At 46.9% G+C, this 18,922-nt stretch overlaps 1 long non-coding RNA gene across 1 annotated transcript; it reads left to right on the top strand.

Moving 5' to 3' along the window:
* Positions 1 to 730: 730 nt before the first annotated feature.
* Positions 731 to 10,809, top strand: LOC119054528 (uncharacterized). Its single transcript, XR_005083530.2, has 3 exons — positions 731 to 836; positions 4,642 to 4,799; positions 10,653 to 10,809. It is a non-coding gene; the product is annotated as an uncharacterized LOC119054528 (long non-coding RNA).
* The last annotated feature ends 8,113 nt before the right edge of the window (positions 10,810 to 18,922 follow it).

The following is an 18,922-nucleotide window of genomic DNA, read 5'->3' as shown; positions in this document are numbered from 1 at the left end:
TTTTCCCGATAATTTATTCTTTTCCCCCAAACTTAAGATAGCAATGAGCTATGGGCATGGGTAGGACTATTTCCATTTAAGTCTTTTTCTCCTTAAGGATTATCCCAAGAAGATAGAAATAAAGAAAAACAGAGTCAACTTTTAAAATATGATTTTGGGATCAATATCAGTAGAGAAGTGACCCCAAAAAAGTATCCCCAGAAGTAAATATTTAACTCTGTTAGACCTTATAGCTTGGGAAATTTGTATAAAAACAGGCTGACTTCTAGCCATAGAAGCTAACCAGGTTGTAGTTATTGTATCAAAAATTAGAAACTTTTGTCACTAATATACCATAAAATACAATTCTACAGATCAGATACTAGGCTTAATAAGGTGCAGGTAATAATAGTTACCATAAACTTATTAAACATGTAAGAAACATCACCACAAAACAGAATGCAATCCTGCATAATAAAAAACCAAGGTCTTAGTTTGGTCTATGTGTCTTGAGTTGTATCATAAATGAAACTCAAGGATGGGCCAGATGAATTTTGGAAGTCCCTCCACTGTGACCCAAAATCTTATCACTCATTTTGTGCGTCAGTTAGCCCTCATCTAGCACAGCAGTCCTCAAACTGTGATTCCCAAGATGCTAGACTGACATAAAAATAAAGCCTTCTAACATACATCATTTCAGAAATGCTTCACATTGCCTGGCCTTCCTGGAGATGGTGGGTGTGCCCAAGACTCGAAAAAGTGCCTCCAAATTTGACTTGTTTGACCCAGTCTTAGTGTCCTGAGAACATAGCCGAACCACTGGCTTCTCTAGTGAACTCTGGATGATTTGCTTCAATGTAAGTGGACAAGTGGGTTGCAGAGAATGGAGTTAGAACCTGCACCTGGGGGGAGGCCCCGGGGCTGTTTCTTGGGCACTAGGGTTCCCTTCTGGTTCTTAGGTACAAGGGTTGAGTTAATCATACTTATCAATTCATGACCTGTGACATCATGACTTACAATAAAGAAGAAATATATTTGGCTTTCGTTCCCTTTCTTAGCACAGACCTCCTAAAACCCTTGAAATTTCCTAAGTGATGAGAGTGGTTAAGATACCAAGATGCCCACTCTTGCCACATTTATTCAACATAGTATTAGAAGTCCTAGCCAGACCAATTAGTAAAGAAAAAGAAATAAAAGGCATCCAACTTGGAAAGGAAGAAGTAAAACTGTCACTTTTTGTAGGTGACATGATCTTATATACAAAAAAACCCAAAGACTACACCAAAAAGTTGTTAGAACTGACAAACAAATTCAGTAAAATTGCAGGATATAAAATCAATATACAAAAATGTGTTGTGTTTCTATACATTAATAATAAACTAACAGAAAGATAAAATAATTTCATTTCTATTTGCATCAAAAGAATAAGATACCAAAGAGTAAATCTGACCAAGAAGATGAAAGACCTATGGACTGAAAATGATAATGCATTGATGAAAGCAAGTGGAGAAGACACAAAGAAGAAGAAGGACCTGGCTGCGTGACTCAGTGGACTGAGTGCTGGCCTGCGAACCAAAGGGTCACCGGTTCAATTCCCAGTCAGGTCACATGCCTGGGTTGTGGGCCAGGTCCCCAGTAGAGGGTTTGCAAGAGGCAACCACACATTAATGTTTCTCTCTCTTTCTCCCTCCCTTCTTGTCTCTCTAAAAATAAATAAATAAAATCCTTTTAAAAAAAGTGGAAGGGTATACTGTGCTCCTGAACTGGAAGAATTAATATTATTGAAATGTCTATTTTACCCAAAGCAATCTACAGATTCAATTCAATTCCTCTCGAAATTCCAATGACATCTTCCACGGAGACAGAACAACCTTAAAATTTGCGTGGAATGACAAAATACCCAAAATTGCCCAAATAATCTGGAAAAAGAACAAGTCTGGAGGCAGTAGACATCCTGATTTCAAACTATATTACAAAGCTATAATAATCAAAACAGTTTGGTAATGACATAAAAATAGACACATAGGTCAATGGAACAGAATACCAAGCCCAATAGTAAACCCAAGCATATAAAATCAATTAATTTATAACAAAGAAGCCAAGAATATACAATGGGGAAAGAACATCTTTTTCAACAAATGATTTTAGAACTAACAGATATCCATATGGAGGGAAAATGACCTCAACTCTTACAACACCCCATACAAAAAAATTAACCTGAAATGGACCATAGACCTAAATGTAAAAATAAACAGTGAAGTGTTTAAAGACAACCAACCATAAGAGAAAAATCTCAATCTTGGAATAGAAAAAAATTCTTGGATAGGAGTCTAAAAACACCAACCATAAAAGAAAATAATTAAAAATTGGACTTGATCACCTTTAAAACTTCTGCTCCTCAAAAGACTCTATTCAGAAAATTAAAAGACAGAGTCCTGGGACTTCCCACCAAGATGAAGGTGTAGGTAGATACACTCTGCCTCCTCACACAACCAAAAGAAGGATGACAACAAGTTTAAAAACAAAAACCAACCAGAATTGCTAGAATATTGAGCTGTATGAAGTCTGACGACAGAGGAGTTAAAGAAGAAACATTCATCCAAACCTGTAGGAGGGGTGGAGATGGGCAGCCAGCTGGGGAGGAGTCGTGGCATGGAGGCAGCTGGTGGACCAGGCAAGGCGGTGGCTTGCAGACTGGGCGATCCCACAGTCATGCGCAGATAAACCAGGAGGAACAACTGGGGAACCCACAGTCATGCGCAGATAAACCAGGAGGAACAACTGGGGAACAACTGGGGAACCCACAGTCATGCGCAGATAAGCCAGGAGGAGCAACTGGGGAACCCACAGTCATGCGCAGATAAGCCAGGAGGAACAACTGGGGAACAACTGGGGACCACACAACCCAGGGTTCCAGCGTGAGGTAATAAAGCCTCAAAAACCTCTGACTGAAAACATCTGTGGGGTTTGAGGCATCAGTGAAAGAAACTCCCAGCCTCACCAGAGAGCTCCTCAGAGAGACCCATGGGGTCCTAGAATGTACACAAAACCACCCACCTGGGAATCAGCACCAGAAGGGCCCAATTTGCTTGTGGGGAGCAGGGGAAGTGACTAAAAACTGACAGAGAGCGGAGCATGTGGCCTTGTTCCCTCTTGGACCCCTCCCCCACATACAGCATCACAAAGAAGCCACATGGGTTGCCCCGCCCTTGTGAACACCTAAGGCTCCACTCTTTACTATGTAACAGGTGCACCAAGACAAAAAAATGGCCCAAATGGAAGAACAGAGCAAAGCTCCAGAAAAAATAAAACTAAGCAATGAAGAGATAGCCAACCTATCAGATGCAGAGTTCAAAACACTGGTCATCAGAGTGCTCACAGAACTGGTTGAATATGGTTGCAAATTAGAGGAAAAAATAAAGGCTATGAAAAGTGAAATAAAGGAAAATGTAAAGAGAGCCAACAGTGGTGGGAAGGAAACTGGGACTCAAATCAATGGTTTGAGCAGAAGGAAGAAATACACACTCGACCAAAACAGAATGAAGAAACAAGAATTCAGAAAAATGAGGGGAGGCTTAGGAACCTCTGGGACATCTTTAAACATTCCAATATCCAAATCGTAGGGGTGCCAGAAGAAGAAGAGGAAGAGCAAGAAACTGAAAACGTATTTGAAAACATGATGAATGAGAACTTCCCCAATCTGGCAAAGGAAACAGACTTTCAGGAAGTCCAGGAAGCTCAGAGAGTCCCCAAGAAATTGGATCCAAGGAAGCACACACCAAGGCACATCATAATTACATTAGCCAAGATTAAAGATAAGGAGAGAATCTTAAAAACAGCAAGAGGAAAGAAGACAGTTACCTACGGAGGAGTTCCCATAAGACTATCAGCTGATTTCTCAAAAGAAACCTTGCAGGCAAGAAGGGGCTTTCCTTACAGGAAAGAAATATTCACAGTCATGAAGGGCAAAGACCTACAGCCAAGATGACTCTATCCAGCAAAGTTTTCATTTAGAATGGGCAGATAAACTGCTTCCCAGATAAGGTCAAGTTAAGGGAGTTAATTCATCATCACCAAGCCCTTATTATATTAAATGTTAAAAGGACTTGTCTAAGAAAAAGATGATCAAAAATATAAACAGTAAAATGACAACAAACTTACAACTATCAACAACCAAACCTAAAAAGAAAACAAAAACAAACTCAGCAAACAATAGAACAAAAACAGAATCACAGAAATGGAGATCACATGGAGGGTTATCAGAAGGGGAGGGGAGTGGGAGAATGGGGGGAAAAGATACAGGGAATAAGTAGCATAAATGGTAGATAGAATATAAACAGGGGTAGGTTAAGAACAGTATAGGAAATGTAGAAGCCAAAGAATTTATATGTACAACCCATGGACATGAACTAAGGTGGGGGAATGTGGGTGGGAGGGGGTGTACAGGGTGGAGGGGAACAAAGGGGGGGAATGGGATAACTGTATTAGCATAATTAATAATATATATATTTTAAAAAGATTAAAAGATGAGCTCTGTCTTGAATGTGCTGTTCCCATTCAATGGTAAAAGATTGATGGTATATGTCAGTTTCTTAGCCTATTTTTCTCTGACTTTGTTCAATTTCAACCTTACTGAAGATTGACCCCTCTCTCTTTACAAAGGGACAGTGGCCTTCAGCAGTGACCGGATTCCTGCCCAATCCCCAGACTGGATTGTACCCAGCGGGGTAATGAAGCCAGGAGAGGATGACCCCTGAACTCGCTTGGCTTGTCTCGGAAATCAGAGAAATGGAGCCCTTGATCTCAGTGTGGGTCTGGGGGTATGTGTGTGTTCACTTTTGTATCTCTTTTTGTTCTTATTTTATAAAAAGTAGTGTATGTTCATTACTTAACAATCAGTGAAAGCAAATTAATTATCCAGAGCTTATTGATTGCAAGTGACAGAAACTTAGTTAAAAAAAAACGTCATCGAAAGATTTGGGGGCCATCTCACCTGCTCCTCCTGAAGCATGATGCCTTTAAGAGCACCTGCATTCAAGGCTCAGGGGACATGTCCAGGTTCCATCACTGTCCACAACCAGTTCTACATCCCTCTAGGTTGTGGGTGAGCTACCTTTTTACCTACTTCCCACTGCTTCCTCCAGGCAACCAGGAAGGGCAGTCACCCGAGAGTCACACCTTCCCATTTAGCAACTCAAGAGTGAAAAGGAAAAACCCTTTCCGGAAGTTTGCCTGTCGGGCCAAGAAAATTAACCATCGATCCTGCCAGAGTCCAATGCCCTGATTCCTCTCTGCTGTCAGGGGTATGAAAAATGCCAGTTACAGAGCAGGGCCATGTCCTGTGAGCTGACCGAATAGAATTTGCAGGCCCATGGCCTCTCCCTCCCAGAGAGTATTGTGTTGCATTGCCATCACCTACACCAGCTTAACATATCTTCACATTGTCTTCCGTTCATTTATCCAACGAGCAGCCCGCCCCATGCCCTGCCCTGCACTAGGTGCTGAGGATGTCAGGTTAGACGCAGCCCCTACCTGAGCGACTGAGCAAGGGGACCCTCCTACAGTTAAAGGGAATTCTACCCTTAGGGGCACTTCCATGGGGCCACCCAGAGCGCCAATGCGGAGGGTAGTCCTAGAGAAAGAAATACTCACTTGCACAAACACCTCTAAGAATTTCAAAGTATGCTCACTGTTCCCTCTGCTCACAACTGTAAGGATGCTCCTACGGTCCCTGGAGCCCGAATTAACTGGTCTCCCTGCCCCCACATAATCATGTAAATTTGGATATTTAGTTAATTACTTTATAAAGTATTCCTGCTCTGGTTACCCAAGTTACTCCCAAGGTCGTTTGAAAAACTAATCATAGCAAAAGTTGCCTGTTAATGAATGTGAACATGTGGAGAGGAACTGCCATCATACAGAAGAGGAATCGGGGACACTCCATTCATCCCAAATAATGTCTATTGTACATAGTAGACTTGTCTTTCTGAGCCCAGTTCTCCCATTAGTAAATGCTGCCCCTCCATAGTTATTAAGATGTCGAAAAGCTGTATCTGAACTGCAGCTCCGAGGTGCGAGGTAGTCGTCCGGCGTGCTGCATGGTTCTGGTTTGTGTCTGCTGTTGCGTGGATGACGTTGTGTGGGCGGCGATGCAGAGGAAATCTTGGTGCCAATTATGCTGTGTAGGCAACTCGGCCTTTCCCCTGTCCGTTCAATTAAGCATGAAAATCTTGCAGCTAGTCTGGAACCAACATTTTCCCAAAGTGATCCTCAACACAGGTACACAAAAGATACAAACACACAGATGTAAACATACGTACATTATGTACAGTTTACGTGACAGAAGGATTAAGGACCATTATTCTACTTTGGCAAAAGGAAAACTCATCGCAGAAGTCTTTAAAATAACATTAAGGAGTGCATTGATTTTGTACTAAAAATTAGAATGAAAATGACAAAAATTCTCTTTCCATGCAATGTCTGAGGAATACATCTGTGTGCAAAGACCCACTCACTGGTAAATATTTGACAACCACGTATATATAATGCATGTACATGCATATATTCTAGGAACAGTCCGTTCAGAGGCTCTTTTCCAATTCCGTGATGAGTCCATGCATTTGCTGATCAGCCGCCAGTCTTGGTCCAAATTAACATTTGGTCGGTGGCAGTTGTAGGGGAAAACGTAGCAGAGCAGATTGGAAATTTACAAACCTTCTGGAAAAGCTATTTGCTAAGCCTGTGTCAATCTGCCTGAATTGGCTGCGAGGCAACTCAGAACCGAGGCTCTCGGGGTGCAGATGGCACTCCTGACGCGGGGCCAAGGCTTGGCTGAGTCCCCCACATCGCAGAGCCCTTCAGCCAGCGGAGCTGGGCGCCTCTTGTAAGGCGCCTGCGCCCCACTCCAGTCGCCACATCTGCCAGGCAGAGCTGCACCGGGCGCGGGCATGATGGCTGGGAGCATCGCGCTTGGTGGGCCCCTACATTTGCCACAGCTCCCCACGCGAGGGCTTGGGGACAGCATGCCTTCCTAGCCGCATCTCTCATACTTAGAAAACTCCAAGCTACTGCTCAAAATAAATAGCCGCCTCCCGCAACGCAAGCCCTTCCCCGCCCCCACTCAGACTGGCATTGCCTGTTCAATGAAGCGCCAGGGCCAGGGCTCGTCTGGGTCCTTTTGACTCCAGGAGCCTGCGCAGCGCTCCGCCCACTGTGAGCCCCTCTGGCTCCCACGCAGCTCAGGCTGCAGGAGCGCCAGGCCCTTGATTTATTCATCCATCGTGGAGTCATTTAAATATTTATAGAGCACCTACTACTTGCCAGGAGCCGGGGAAGTGATTGTGAGCGAGACCCACGTGGTAAACAAGAAACAAGTCGTACACCTAGGCCTTGCGTTATTTCCTCTTTCTTAACTTTATTCCCACCTCCCTCCACCCCTCCCCTTCGGCAACCCGTCAGCCTGTTCTATCCATGGGTCGGCTCCTGTTTTTTTGTTACCTATTCATGGTTTTTTTTTTTTAGATTGTTCTTATGAGTGAACTCATAGGGTATTTGTCTTTCTCTGATTTATTTCTCTTAGCATATGCTTTCAAGGTTCATTTATATTGTTGCAAGTGGCAAGATTTTATTCTTTTTTACTGTTGCTCAATATTCCATTGTGTGTGCATATATATGTGTGTATATGTATATGTATGTATGTATATCACATCTATATACGGTCTGTCTAGAAAGTATCCATCCATGTATTATAAAAAAATAGAGACATTTATTGAAGAAGATACAAGACACATGAAACACAGTACATAGGACAATGATGCCTCAGTCCCCTTCAAAGTAGATACGTTGGGACCTCACACATTTCTCCCAATTGCCACCAACTGTCGTATTTTCCTGAATCTCATCGATGGTCTGAAATCTCTTCCCTCTCAAAGGTGATTTTAGTTTTCGGAAAAACCGGAGTCACAGTGCACCAAATCTGGGCTGTAGGGGGACTGAGTTACCTGGGTGATTTGATGTTTTGCCAAAAAACTCTGCACCAGACGTGACACATGAGCGGGCAGGTTGTGATGGAGCTGCCAATCACCAGTTGCCCACAGCTGCAGCCTCCTGAATTATCTGAATCGTTTCCATGGAGGAAATGTTCACGCTTAAAGCAAAATTTGATGTAGATCCTACTCACTCAGTCACTTTGAATGTGACGGACACACAGTACACATGCTCACTCAGTGGCACATACAGCCCCCACTGACGGGTACAGGGAAGTCGCCATTGTTTGCGCATGTGCGTTCCAGCCCACTCTCCAGGTTGCATCAATGTCGCGCACACTGTTCTCATTATATTAACAATGGTTGGACATTTTCCAGACAGACTTCATCATACACATCCCATCTTCTTTATCCATTTATTAATTGACGACCACCTAGGTTTCTTCCATATCTTGGCTATTACTAGTAATGCTGTGATGAACATAGGGGTGCATGTGTCTTTTTGAATTAACGTTTTGGTTTTCTTTGTGTCAATACCCCGAAGTGGGACTGGCGGATCTAAGACTCCGCACTCAGGAAAATCAGTAACCAGGCACACCATGGTAAGAGAGAGAAGTCAAAATGTCACAGGGCACACAGAAAGACTCCTAAGCAGACTTGTGAGTCAGAGCCTTGTGAGTGAAAGGTGGCTAGGCCTTCGGCAGGTCCCCGTGGGTGGGGAGGGCGGGTGCGGCAGGCTGCGACCCATGCAGAGGCCCAGGGGCCCTGCAAAACACAACTGGAGAATGAGGACAAGCTCCGGGGGTTGGGGGGAGGTAGGACTGTAGTCATTTGTGCCTTTTTAAAATTTTGCTTTGTATGTGCTTTTATATCTGTGTTCTGTCTCATAGATTATTTTTTATCTTTTACAAATATTTCATTGTTTCTGCTATTACAGTTGTCCCAGTTTTCCCCCTTTGCCCCCCTCCACCCAGCCCGCCCCTCACTTCCATATTCGACCTCCACATCTTTGTCCCTGCCCACGGGTCCTTCACGTACATTCTTTGACTAATCCTTTCACCATTTTTCAACTAGTTCCCCCTCCCCACTCCCCCCTTACAGCTAGCTGTCAGTCTGTTCCATGCTTCTATGTCTCTGGTTCTATTTTGCTCATTATTTTGTTCATTAGATTCCTCTTACAAGTGAGATCATATGGCATTTGTCTTTCACCAACTGGCTTATTTCCCTTAGTATAATGCTCTCCAGTTCCATCCATGCTGTCGAAAAAGGTAGGAATATATTATCCCCGATTCTTAACACAGAGCTTGGTCTCCAGTGTTGCCAAACAGATTACCACTATGTGCAAAACTTGTTAAGGCAGAGCGATCTTTCTGAGCTCCCCGGTGCTGCCTGCGCGGCTTCCTGTCCATAACAGACTCCGCAGGGGCCCCGGCTGCACCGGCCGGCTTAGCACTTGGAGCGATGCCAGCAATGCCAGTGATGCCAGAAGGTGCCCACGTGCCCCTTTCTAGAATAACGACATCTGTGAAATAAGTGACGTCCCGGCTCCCCGGTTGTTTTGAGGGGTAACAGTGATTCACATTCCAGTGGGCTAGAGAAGGGAGGCGTGGGGAAGGAGCAGATGCACAGACATCTTAATGTTCTTTGACGGACATGTCTCAGGCCTCGGCTCCCTGGGCCTCTGGGTGGGATGCAACGCCCTAACGCTCCGTCAGTCTCAAAGTGCCCTTCCGTCTGGGTTTCTGAAACACAGCTCTGTGCTCCCCTCCTGTCCCATCTCAGGTCTTTGCAGGGTCTGCCTTTGCATCACTCAGCCTTTCCCAGTGCAGCGGGAGGGCTCCAGGCCCCTCCCCAGGCCCCTCCCCAGACCCTCCCCATCTCACTCAGTGAATTCTTCTTCCTTGGGGATTCCTTCTGTCCTAAAACCAGCACCCGACTGGTTACTACCGAATGTCCAGCTCTGGCTAAAATGGGCTCTGGCAGTTGTCATTTTTTGGCTACTTAGCATCCAAACCTCTTCTCTAGTCACGGAGAATTCCCCTCCTTAGAAGTCTTCGCAGGAAGCAGGGAAGCACTCACCACAGGAGTGGGAACCATGCATGTAGCTTCCCCAGCTCACCGAGCAGCCAGCACGAGGACAAGGGACCCAGGGTCAGCCACTCGGGAGTTCGTTCAGGGACTTGGAGGAAATCTCTCCAGGTGCCAGAGGTGAGAAGGGGCAGCTGTGGCAGCAGCCTCGGGGGCCAGGGCCGGCCTATCAGCGAGACAAAGCAACGCCCTGGGCTCAGCAGCAGCTGCCCTCACCCGCAGGCTGGGGAGGCACTGGCCCAGGTCTTGGACGCAGGGTCTCCATTTGATTCTTGCTGCCCAATTTATAAAACCCGGCCTTTGAGTGCCTCTGTGAGCGCCCCAATATATGGTCACTAAATCCCATTTCAGCCTCAGTGAGCCGGAACAGGTTTCTGTTCTGATGCGCGTGTGTCCCCCTGGCTTAACTCAGAGGAACTGTCCCAGCCGGCTGGGTTCCCACCTCCCGCCCCGAGGCGTGGTCAGCGGCCAAGGCTTTCTGGTGGCTCCGAGGTGTCGTCCCCAGACACCTGGAAGCTGCCGAGGGGCTTTCAGGAGGTCTGTAAGGTCAAAATTATTCTCATAATAAAATTACTGGAACATTATTTGTCTTTTTCGCAGCATTGGCATTTTCACGGACGATACAAAAGCCACGGCGAGGGGACAGCTGGTGACGGAGCAGGCATGGAGGCTGGGGCACCCAGCGGTGACAGGAGGACTGCGTCCCCCACCGCCACACCCTCGCAGGAACACACAGCCAGTTCCACGTGACAGTATCCTTTCTGAAAGAGTAAGAATTACTGACTTCATCAAACCTCGACCCTTCCATGCACTTTCTTTTAAAATTCTATTCTATTTTCAGGGGGAGGTATCCCAAGAGCACATTCTCTAGATAAAAACTATATTTGTAGCCAGTGACAAATGACAACCTTGGAAAATTTATGTCCTCCACCTTGAATTTGAGAGCTTCCTGGTACTTAGGACTTTTCTAATGAATTTGGTTGTCACGTTAATGGATATGATTTTTTGGATACTGTAAAATGAAATGTGCTAATGAGTGGAAAACTGCATAATTCAGTGAACAAATATTTTCCAAATGGCTAATGCATGATGTTTTAATATTACAAATGAGCAGAAGGTCTATTCGAAGTGGCAAATAAAGAGCACTTGCTTTTAATGTAACTGGGTAGATACAAAAGTTCACCGATTTAAATTCAGATTCCACACGGCAAAGACTCTCTCACATAGCACCTCTCAGCTGGCGTCAGTATTGGATCAAAGAAGAATACCCTAATTATCTCCTCCTTTTTCTGAGCAAAGGTGATTCTCCTTCACATATTTCAACCAAAACATATCACAATAGATTGAGTGCAGAAGAGATGTCCCATCATCTTTTATCAAGTTAGACATCAAAGAGATTTGCGAAAATGTAAAAGTATGGCTGTTCTTCCTAGGGACTTTTAGTTTAGGGAAAGTGAACTTTTTAATTAAAATGTTATTTACCTTGACATGTAATGGACTTACTATTGTTACTTTAAACAAATACATAAATAACTTTTTACATTTCTAAGTTTTATTTTTTATCCTCACCCAAGGACATGCTTATTAATTTTATTTTAAAGATTTGATTTACTTTTAGAGAGAGAGGAAGGGAGGGAGGAAGAGAGAGAGAGAAACATGATGTGCAAAAGGTACATGGATTGGTTGCTTCTCACACACCTCTACTGGGGACCTGGCCCGCAGCCCAGGCATGCGCCCTGACTGGGAATCGAACCAGTGACCTTTCAGTTTGTGGGATGATGCTCCAACCAACTTAGCCACACCAGCCAGAGCCTCAGCTTTAATTTCTGACTCAGTAAATAGCTCTAGATTGGGGTTGCCAGGATTAGCAAATAGAATTACAAATATTGCATGGGACATACTTATACTAAAAAATTATTTATCTGAAATTTAAATGTAACTAGGTGTTCTGTATTTTACCTTGTAACCCTGATATACATATAATTCATAAAGAAAAGCTCTTTTGGATTCTTAATACTTCTTACGAGTGTAAAGGGGTCTGGAGACAAAAGGTTTGAGGACCGCTGTCCAAGCATTGGGATTCTGCCCAGCCCCCCCACCCACTGTTCACAGGGTTTACAAGATTCCTTTACTGTGGATTATTGGTGGTCCCCTGAAGTGGCGGGGGGCTCACACTCCAGACAGCTCTGTGTTTTCACTCCCTGGTTCTTATAAACCAAGCTTCCTCCCTTTGACAAAGACCCTTGGTCCCTCCACTGCTTTCTCTCTCTTCCAAATGGACTTCTCACCGTCTGCTCACTCTTCCCCCTACACTGGTCTTACTGAGTCTTTGAGAGCAGAGGACCTCATTCTGCAAGCACCAGGCTTGTTTCCTGGCCCGTAGCCCTACTGCATCTGTGCATCTTAGCTTCTCCTTGAGATGGGCTGGAGGAAGAGAAGCTGCCCTCTAGGGAACCCAGAGCAGAGGGGTGGGGAGATGCACAGAAAATAGATCAATATTTTACATAATCCTCAGCTATACTTGCAATGGACATTCCTCTGAGCCTCTGAGACCCTGACCCCTACATCCAGCTGCCTACTCCATACACAGCTCCTCTACCTTGAACATTCCCCTCACTCAATGCTTGACTATCTCTTAACTCAAGTCCCACTGAGCTTAAATGACACTTTCTCAAAGAGGCTTTGTCTTATATCTCTACGCAAAAGAAGTCATCGACCCACATAACACACAACTTTTCCCTTCAGAGCATTTATCATCATTTTGATGTTATATGTGCCTGTGCTTGCTTCTCCCTCATGTGTCTCTCTCACTAGACTGCAACCAGCTAAAGGGCAGGAACCACGTCTGTTCTGCTCAGGACCATCCAACCCACAACCAGGTACTCAATATTAATTTACTAAATAAGTTAACATGGACAGAAATACACGTATTACTGTGTTTAGACTGTTTATGCTAATATAACCATGTAAAGCTATAAATTTTCCTCTAAAAACTGCTTTAGCTGCACCCCACAAATCCTGATATGTGGTTTTCATTATCATTTCACCCTAAATATTATCTAACTTTGCCCTGGCTGTTGTAGCTTAGTGGATTGAGCACCAGCTGCAAACTGGAAGGTAGCCAGTTCAATTCCCAGTCAGAGCACATGCCTGGGTGGCAGGCCAGGTCCTCAGTTGGGTGCATGTGAGAGGCAACTGATCAATGTATCTCTCACACATCAATGTTTTTCCCCCTCTCTTTCTCCCTCCCTTCCCCCTCTCTAAAAATAAATAAATAAATTATTTAAAAAATTATTTTCTAACCCCACTCTTAATTTCTGCAGTAAGACATAGTTTTTTTTTGAAACATGTGGTTTAATTTTAAATATTTTGAGTTGTCCGAGGTATTGCATTTTTGCTGATTTCTAGTATAATTACAGGTGGTCAAAGAACATACTCTATATGATTTCAATACTGTGACACTCACTGAGACTTGTTCTATGGCCTAGCATCTGATCTGTCTTGGTGAACGTACCACGCACATTTGAAAAGAATGTGCGGTCTGCAATGGGAAGGCAGTGTTCTACAACACCAGTTAGGTGAAGGTGATTGAAAGCGTTCTTCAGATATGTCTTCGCTGATTTCTTTGTCTGTCGTTCTACCAGTTGTTTAGAGAGGGGTTTATGCTTCATGTATTCAGAAGCTCTGTTGTCAGCTATATAAACACTTATGATTGTGAAGTCTTCCTGGTGAGTTGATCTTATCATTACAAAATATCCCTCCTTTATCTCTGATAATACTTTTTGTCTTCATGTCTGTTTTACTTGATATTTTCCTCTCTCTTAAAAGTAAAGTATAATAGCACCATTAGAACTCTAACTTTTTAACATTTCTTTGCATGTCGATCTCTCTCTTGTTCTCCAGTCTCAGTGCTAAGCTGAAACAAATTAGAAAGGTGGCATGAACCAAAATGATTCTTTCTTCTAGAAAGGAGAGGCGTGACTGAGAGGCTGGCCAGCCCCTCACCTGACCCCTGACCCCTGACCCCTGACCCCTGATGCAAACTCACTCCCCAGAGACGAGCTGTGTGCTTCTCTCTGCTTCCCACCCTCAGCTCTGAGAGTGTCCCTCTTGAATCACAAAAAGCAGCTTTCCCCATTTCTAACATTTTTATGGCTTTGACTTCATTAAGCGTGAGGCTTTCAATAATGAATGAAAAGAAAATCATTTCATGACTAATAAAGCAGGGTTGACAGACGAACTTTTCTTCTCAAAGATCTAACTGTGAACACAATTGTCACAGCTTTAACAAGCTACTCTGCTCATGTTGATTCAGGGGAGAATTTCATGGCACTCCAAGGAAATCAAGTTCAGGGTCAACTGTGGTTCGTCTTTGTTTGAACTTTTCAGAGCATCTCTGTTCCTGTCGTGGGAAGCAGCTGGCACTATAGGCCTTTAAGGTGTGACACAAATGGGTTCACAGGGGTTCCCCTAAACATTCATGTTAATCAAATGTTTGGGAGGGTTTGCTTTAATTAAATCGCTCTGGTTCCATTGTTGAAGGAAACTATTGCTAGTCTTAGATTGTGTTCCGCCCTCTTGGATGTCTCCATCCTGCATATATAAGGTCATTAGAGTCATTAGAAATAAATCCACACGGCATGGGGACACTGAGGCATGGAGACACCATACCCTGTGATCGCAGGCGCCTCCGTGAATGCTCCGGACCAGCAGGGGCCCAGGCGATGACTTGGGAGGGCCCCAGAACCCACCACAGCAGCGGGGTGCCCACCGCCAGTCACTGCTGTGCGTGAGACGCTCTCTTCAGGAGGCTCGTATGCAACTCGCAAGCTACCTCTGCCCAGGTAACGGGAAGACTTACGGACAGACCAGAACGCACCCGTTCATCCGATCAGCGGCCGGCCCACCAGGCCCCAGTTCCCCCCACACTGCAGAGAGCTCTCGCCGGCCAAGAGCTCTTCTAGAGCTGACTTTCCATATCACCCCCAAACAGATGACGCACAGTCTCCGGCCCTGACCTATTTTTATGAAACCATATCCTATCTCTGGTTCCCAGATGGTTATTCCCACTAGGCTATGATTAGCCTGAAACGCAACTTTCCAAATCAAAATTCATGATCACACTTCCATGTAAGTAGCCCTTTTTCCAACGAGTTATTTCCAGCCCCTCTAGGACTCCTCTCTTCCTCCCCTAGTGAAGAAGTCACAAAGCTCCATTTCTTCCTTCCCAGGTCTAGTGGTCTCAGAAAAACACCAAGACAGGCGGTCTGGGGGATAAAAGGTAAGTAGGTGTGAGGCCGTCCGGTTCAGATCAACATTTGCTGGACACCCGCACACGAGCCCGCTGAGACTGCGGAGACCCCGAAACTCCCACGGCACCTTCCCGTGCAGAAGAAGCCGCCTGCGCTCACGACTCTCCCCTGCGACCCCTGCGACCACCACCTCCGCTGCTCACGGCCTGTGGGTCTCTAACTACAATACAGTCAGGTGCCAGCGTGGCCTGGAGGCCGGAGAGAGGGGGCAGAGGGCATAATTACTGTAGTTCTGTCGTTATCCAAGGAATCCCAGAGAAGGGACTGCGAGCTGCAGATGGCCCTGCAGAGCCTTCGGGGGGACGCGCCCTGCGGCCCAGGCCTGTGGAGCAGAAGGAAAAGCAGAACCGGACAGAGGCTTCCGGGGGCCGCACCGCGAGCTCCCGAGCTGGACGACCACAATGAGCCATTCAAGCTGGGCCGGGGGGCCAGGCCTTCGCAGCCCAGTCATCGTTTGGCCAATCACTGGATGTGGCTGCTCCAGGAAGGGCGTGGCCCAGGGCAGCGCAGCGGTCTTCCCCGGAGCAGCCCGGATGGGGCCACCGCCACTCCCAGCGGCTGGGGGATGAGGGGGGAGGGTCCTCCGCTCCCGCGGGGGTGGGGGGCACACGGCAGTGCGCTCACCGGACAGCAGGGGGCGGCGTGCGGGTCGGACCCAGGTGCGTGGGCCTCACTGTCAGGGCAGTTGTCGGGACTCGACTGTGACTCTTGCAAAGTGAAGTTCCGGTGAATAATGGGCGGGGGGTGGGGGGCGGAATCCAAACATTTTGTCAGGCAGAGACGCTGTGGAGGAGATGTCTTGTGTGAGCTGCCCGCACTCCGATAACGCCCTCCTCCAGGGGGCCCGGAGACCAGACACATGGGCGGGGAGGCCGGCGGCATCTCCGATGATCAGTCTAAGCCTGATTCCAGGAACCAGTGATGCGAGTGGAAGCAGCTTAAGTGAGATCCTGGCTCTTAATAGAGAAGCAAAGAGGCCGGGATGGAAGAAGCTGATTTCAAGCACTTCACTGCCAGAGGCAGGATCATCGCGGTAGTGACCGTGGGCGGGAGGGCTGGCGTGGCAGCCCGAGTGCCCTGCCCTGATCTGGGGGCTGGGAGCTGGTCGATCGTGCACGCGGGGGCAGAGACTAAAGTTGTCCAAAAACATCCACCTTCTTGCTCCTTCCGCCTCCTTTGGTTGGTGTGTGGTCACAGGACAGCTCCTGGCCAACGAGACGCGAGGAGCAGTGCAGGCCTTCCAAGGGAGCAGAGAGTTTGCCGGGTTGCGCCCTCTTTCCTACTGCGTGGGGCCCTGACACCGAGGACAGTCATCTTCAGGGGGAGCAGCACCCGAGGGAGGGTGGAGCCACCAGAAAGAGGGGTCCCTAGACAACCTCTTAAAGCAGAGCCGGCATGCCAGCCACGAGCTATGGGTGACTTCTCTGTAAGTCATTCATTGTTCTTTGGGGTCTCTTACACCCACAAAAACCTCCATCTTATGTTACTTAGAAGTTGGTACCTAAAAGTATGGCATGGATGTAGCAGGTGGCAGGAAAGGATCACCTCACGCTGGCAATCTGGTGAGACCTTTGCCATGGCAAAAGGTGTGGCCAAATTGTCACCTCCAATACATGGGGTTTGTGCAGCAAGCCTGTGGCTCTGTAGGACAGGGCTCAGAAATAAACCAGAACGTCAGATAGTCTTTGCCTCGCTGTTCTGAGTCTTTGCCTCAGCCCCTGGGTGGGAGGGGCCCAGCTCCGAGGGACCAGCGACTTTCTCCCCCCCCCCCCCGTAGCCCGAAGGGAGCAGGAGAACAGGAGAGAGGGTTCAAAGCTGCGCTGGGGGAGCTTGTGGGCCGGGAAGGGAGCTGGAGCCGGAACATTTACAGCGGGAAGGACGGCGATCTGCAGAGCGGACGCAATGGAGACCGGACGGAGTGGAAAGGCCAGTGTGTGCAGAGGCGGAGTTTCCAGTTCAGCACTTGGAACGGGGGTTGTTCCACAGGGGAGTACGTTTTGGGGGGTCCCGACGTCCAGAAGCCACCGGGCGCTGCAAACCAGCAGGGGTCGTTGACAGGGACAGGGAGTCCACGGGAGACGGACGCACTGAGGCATCCTCACCCAGCAAAAAACGTCGGGGACTTTTCCAGCACCAGCTCCTTTCACCCCATCTAACTTCATGCATTTTCCCTATTGCGCAATTTAAAAGTTTCCGACTTTTCCCACTTTTTATTCTGGGAATTATTTTCACTGATGATTCTTTTCCAGTTAAATTTTACATCATAAAGCTGGTTCCACGTCAGCCTCTGGTCCCATATTCTATACAGTTAGAGCACCTGCAGTCGTGAGATTTGTGGCTACTGTTTTCTAATCACCTTTTGTAAATTTGGTCAAGCAGACCTAGTCTTCTGTTAGTTTTCAGTCGGTGACGATCTTACCAAGTGTGCTTTCAACCACTTTCACTTTTACTGATTAAAATTTGGAAAGACTTGAACATACCCCGAGAACTTGTGTTTCTGTCTTGGCTAACCCATGAGCCATGATGATAACGTCGGTTTTATAACGCAGAGGGGGTCAGGGAGACCCGGGAGGGAGGGAGGGAAGAGAGCGAGGAAGGAGAAAGCAAAGCAAAGTGAGTGGGACCCAGGTCAGGGAGAGGAGGCCCCGGCACCCAGGTCCCTGTCTTCAATGCTGACGCCCAGCATTTCCAGCCTCAGACCCTGAGCAGGTGTGGAATTGCTCCTGGGCGCCCCCTCGTGGTCAGTGGGGCTGCATCACCTGCGCAGCTGCTGGCCCGCACCTTCAGAGCTCTTTGGCCTCTGACCCTGCACCTCAGAACGCCCTGCCCCGGAGCTCCTTCAGTCCAGGCCTCAGAGCAAGGACAGCGCAGAGGAAAGTGATGGACTTGAAATGTTTATAAGAAATAAACCGTTACTGTGTTAACACAATCCACTGGAGGGAGGGGTTATGTATTACTGCAGCCTAACCTGCCTGTTTAGATTGCTATCTGTCAGCTGTGCAGCTTTGGCCGGTCACTGACCTCTCTGATTCTCTGTTTGCTCATGCAGAAAATAAAGAAAAGAACACCTAACTTGCAGGACTGTTGTGAGGATTAGAAATATCAAATGTCAAGTGCCTGGTATATGGTAGACAATAAATGAGAGCTTTTAAATTATTACTAGGGTAGCTTAGTAGGCATTTCAATCTGGCTGAACTTGGCAGTCAGCTGCCTTGTTTGCAGCTAGAAGGGATGGCCTTCGTCCAAGCAGAGATAACGGATTTTTGGATGCCACGGAGTAGGGCTCTGGTTCTGTTTTCCCAGCCATCAAGGTCTATTGTGTGAGAAAAGGGGGACAGAGCTCTTTGTGAGGCTCAGTGAAGGGCGGAGGGAGGGAGGGAGGGAGGGAGGGTCGGCGGGGACCGGTTCCCAGATGAGGCTCTTCCTTGCACAGGACCCATTCCTGCACTGACCCCCAGAAAGTTGTCTAAGAAAGTCACCCCTTTGTTGCCGGGGGAGCCAAGTGAGCAGATGACCAGGAAGAACTCTGTGAGTGTCAGCAGCCTCCTTGGTTCCGAG

This window comes from Artibeus jamaicensis, unplaced genomic scaffold (assembly GCF_021234435.1).
Source record: "Artibeus jamaicensis isolate MK-2021 breed Jamaican fruit bat unplaced genomic scaffold, CSHL_Jam_final scaffold_1689, whole genome shotgun sequence".
Classification (NCBI taxonomy): domain Eukaryota; kingdom Metazoa; phylum Chordata; class Mammalia; order Chiroptera; family Phyllostomidae; genus Artibeus; species Artibeus jamaicensis.
The sequence above is the reverse complement of the archived record's forward strand: the minus strand, read 5'-3'. Positions and strand labels throughout refer to the sequence as shown.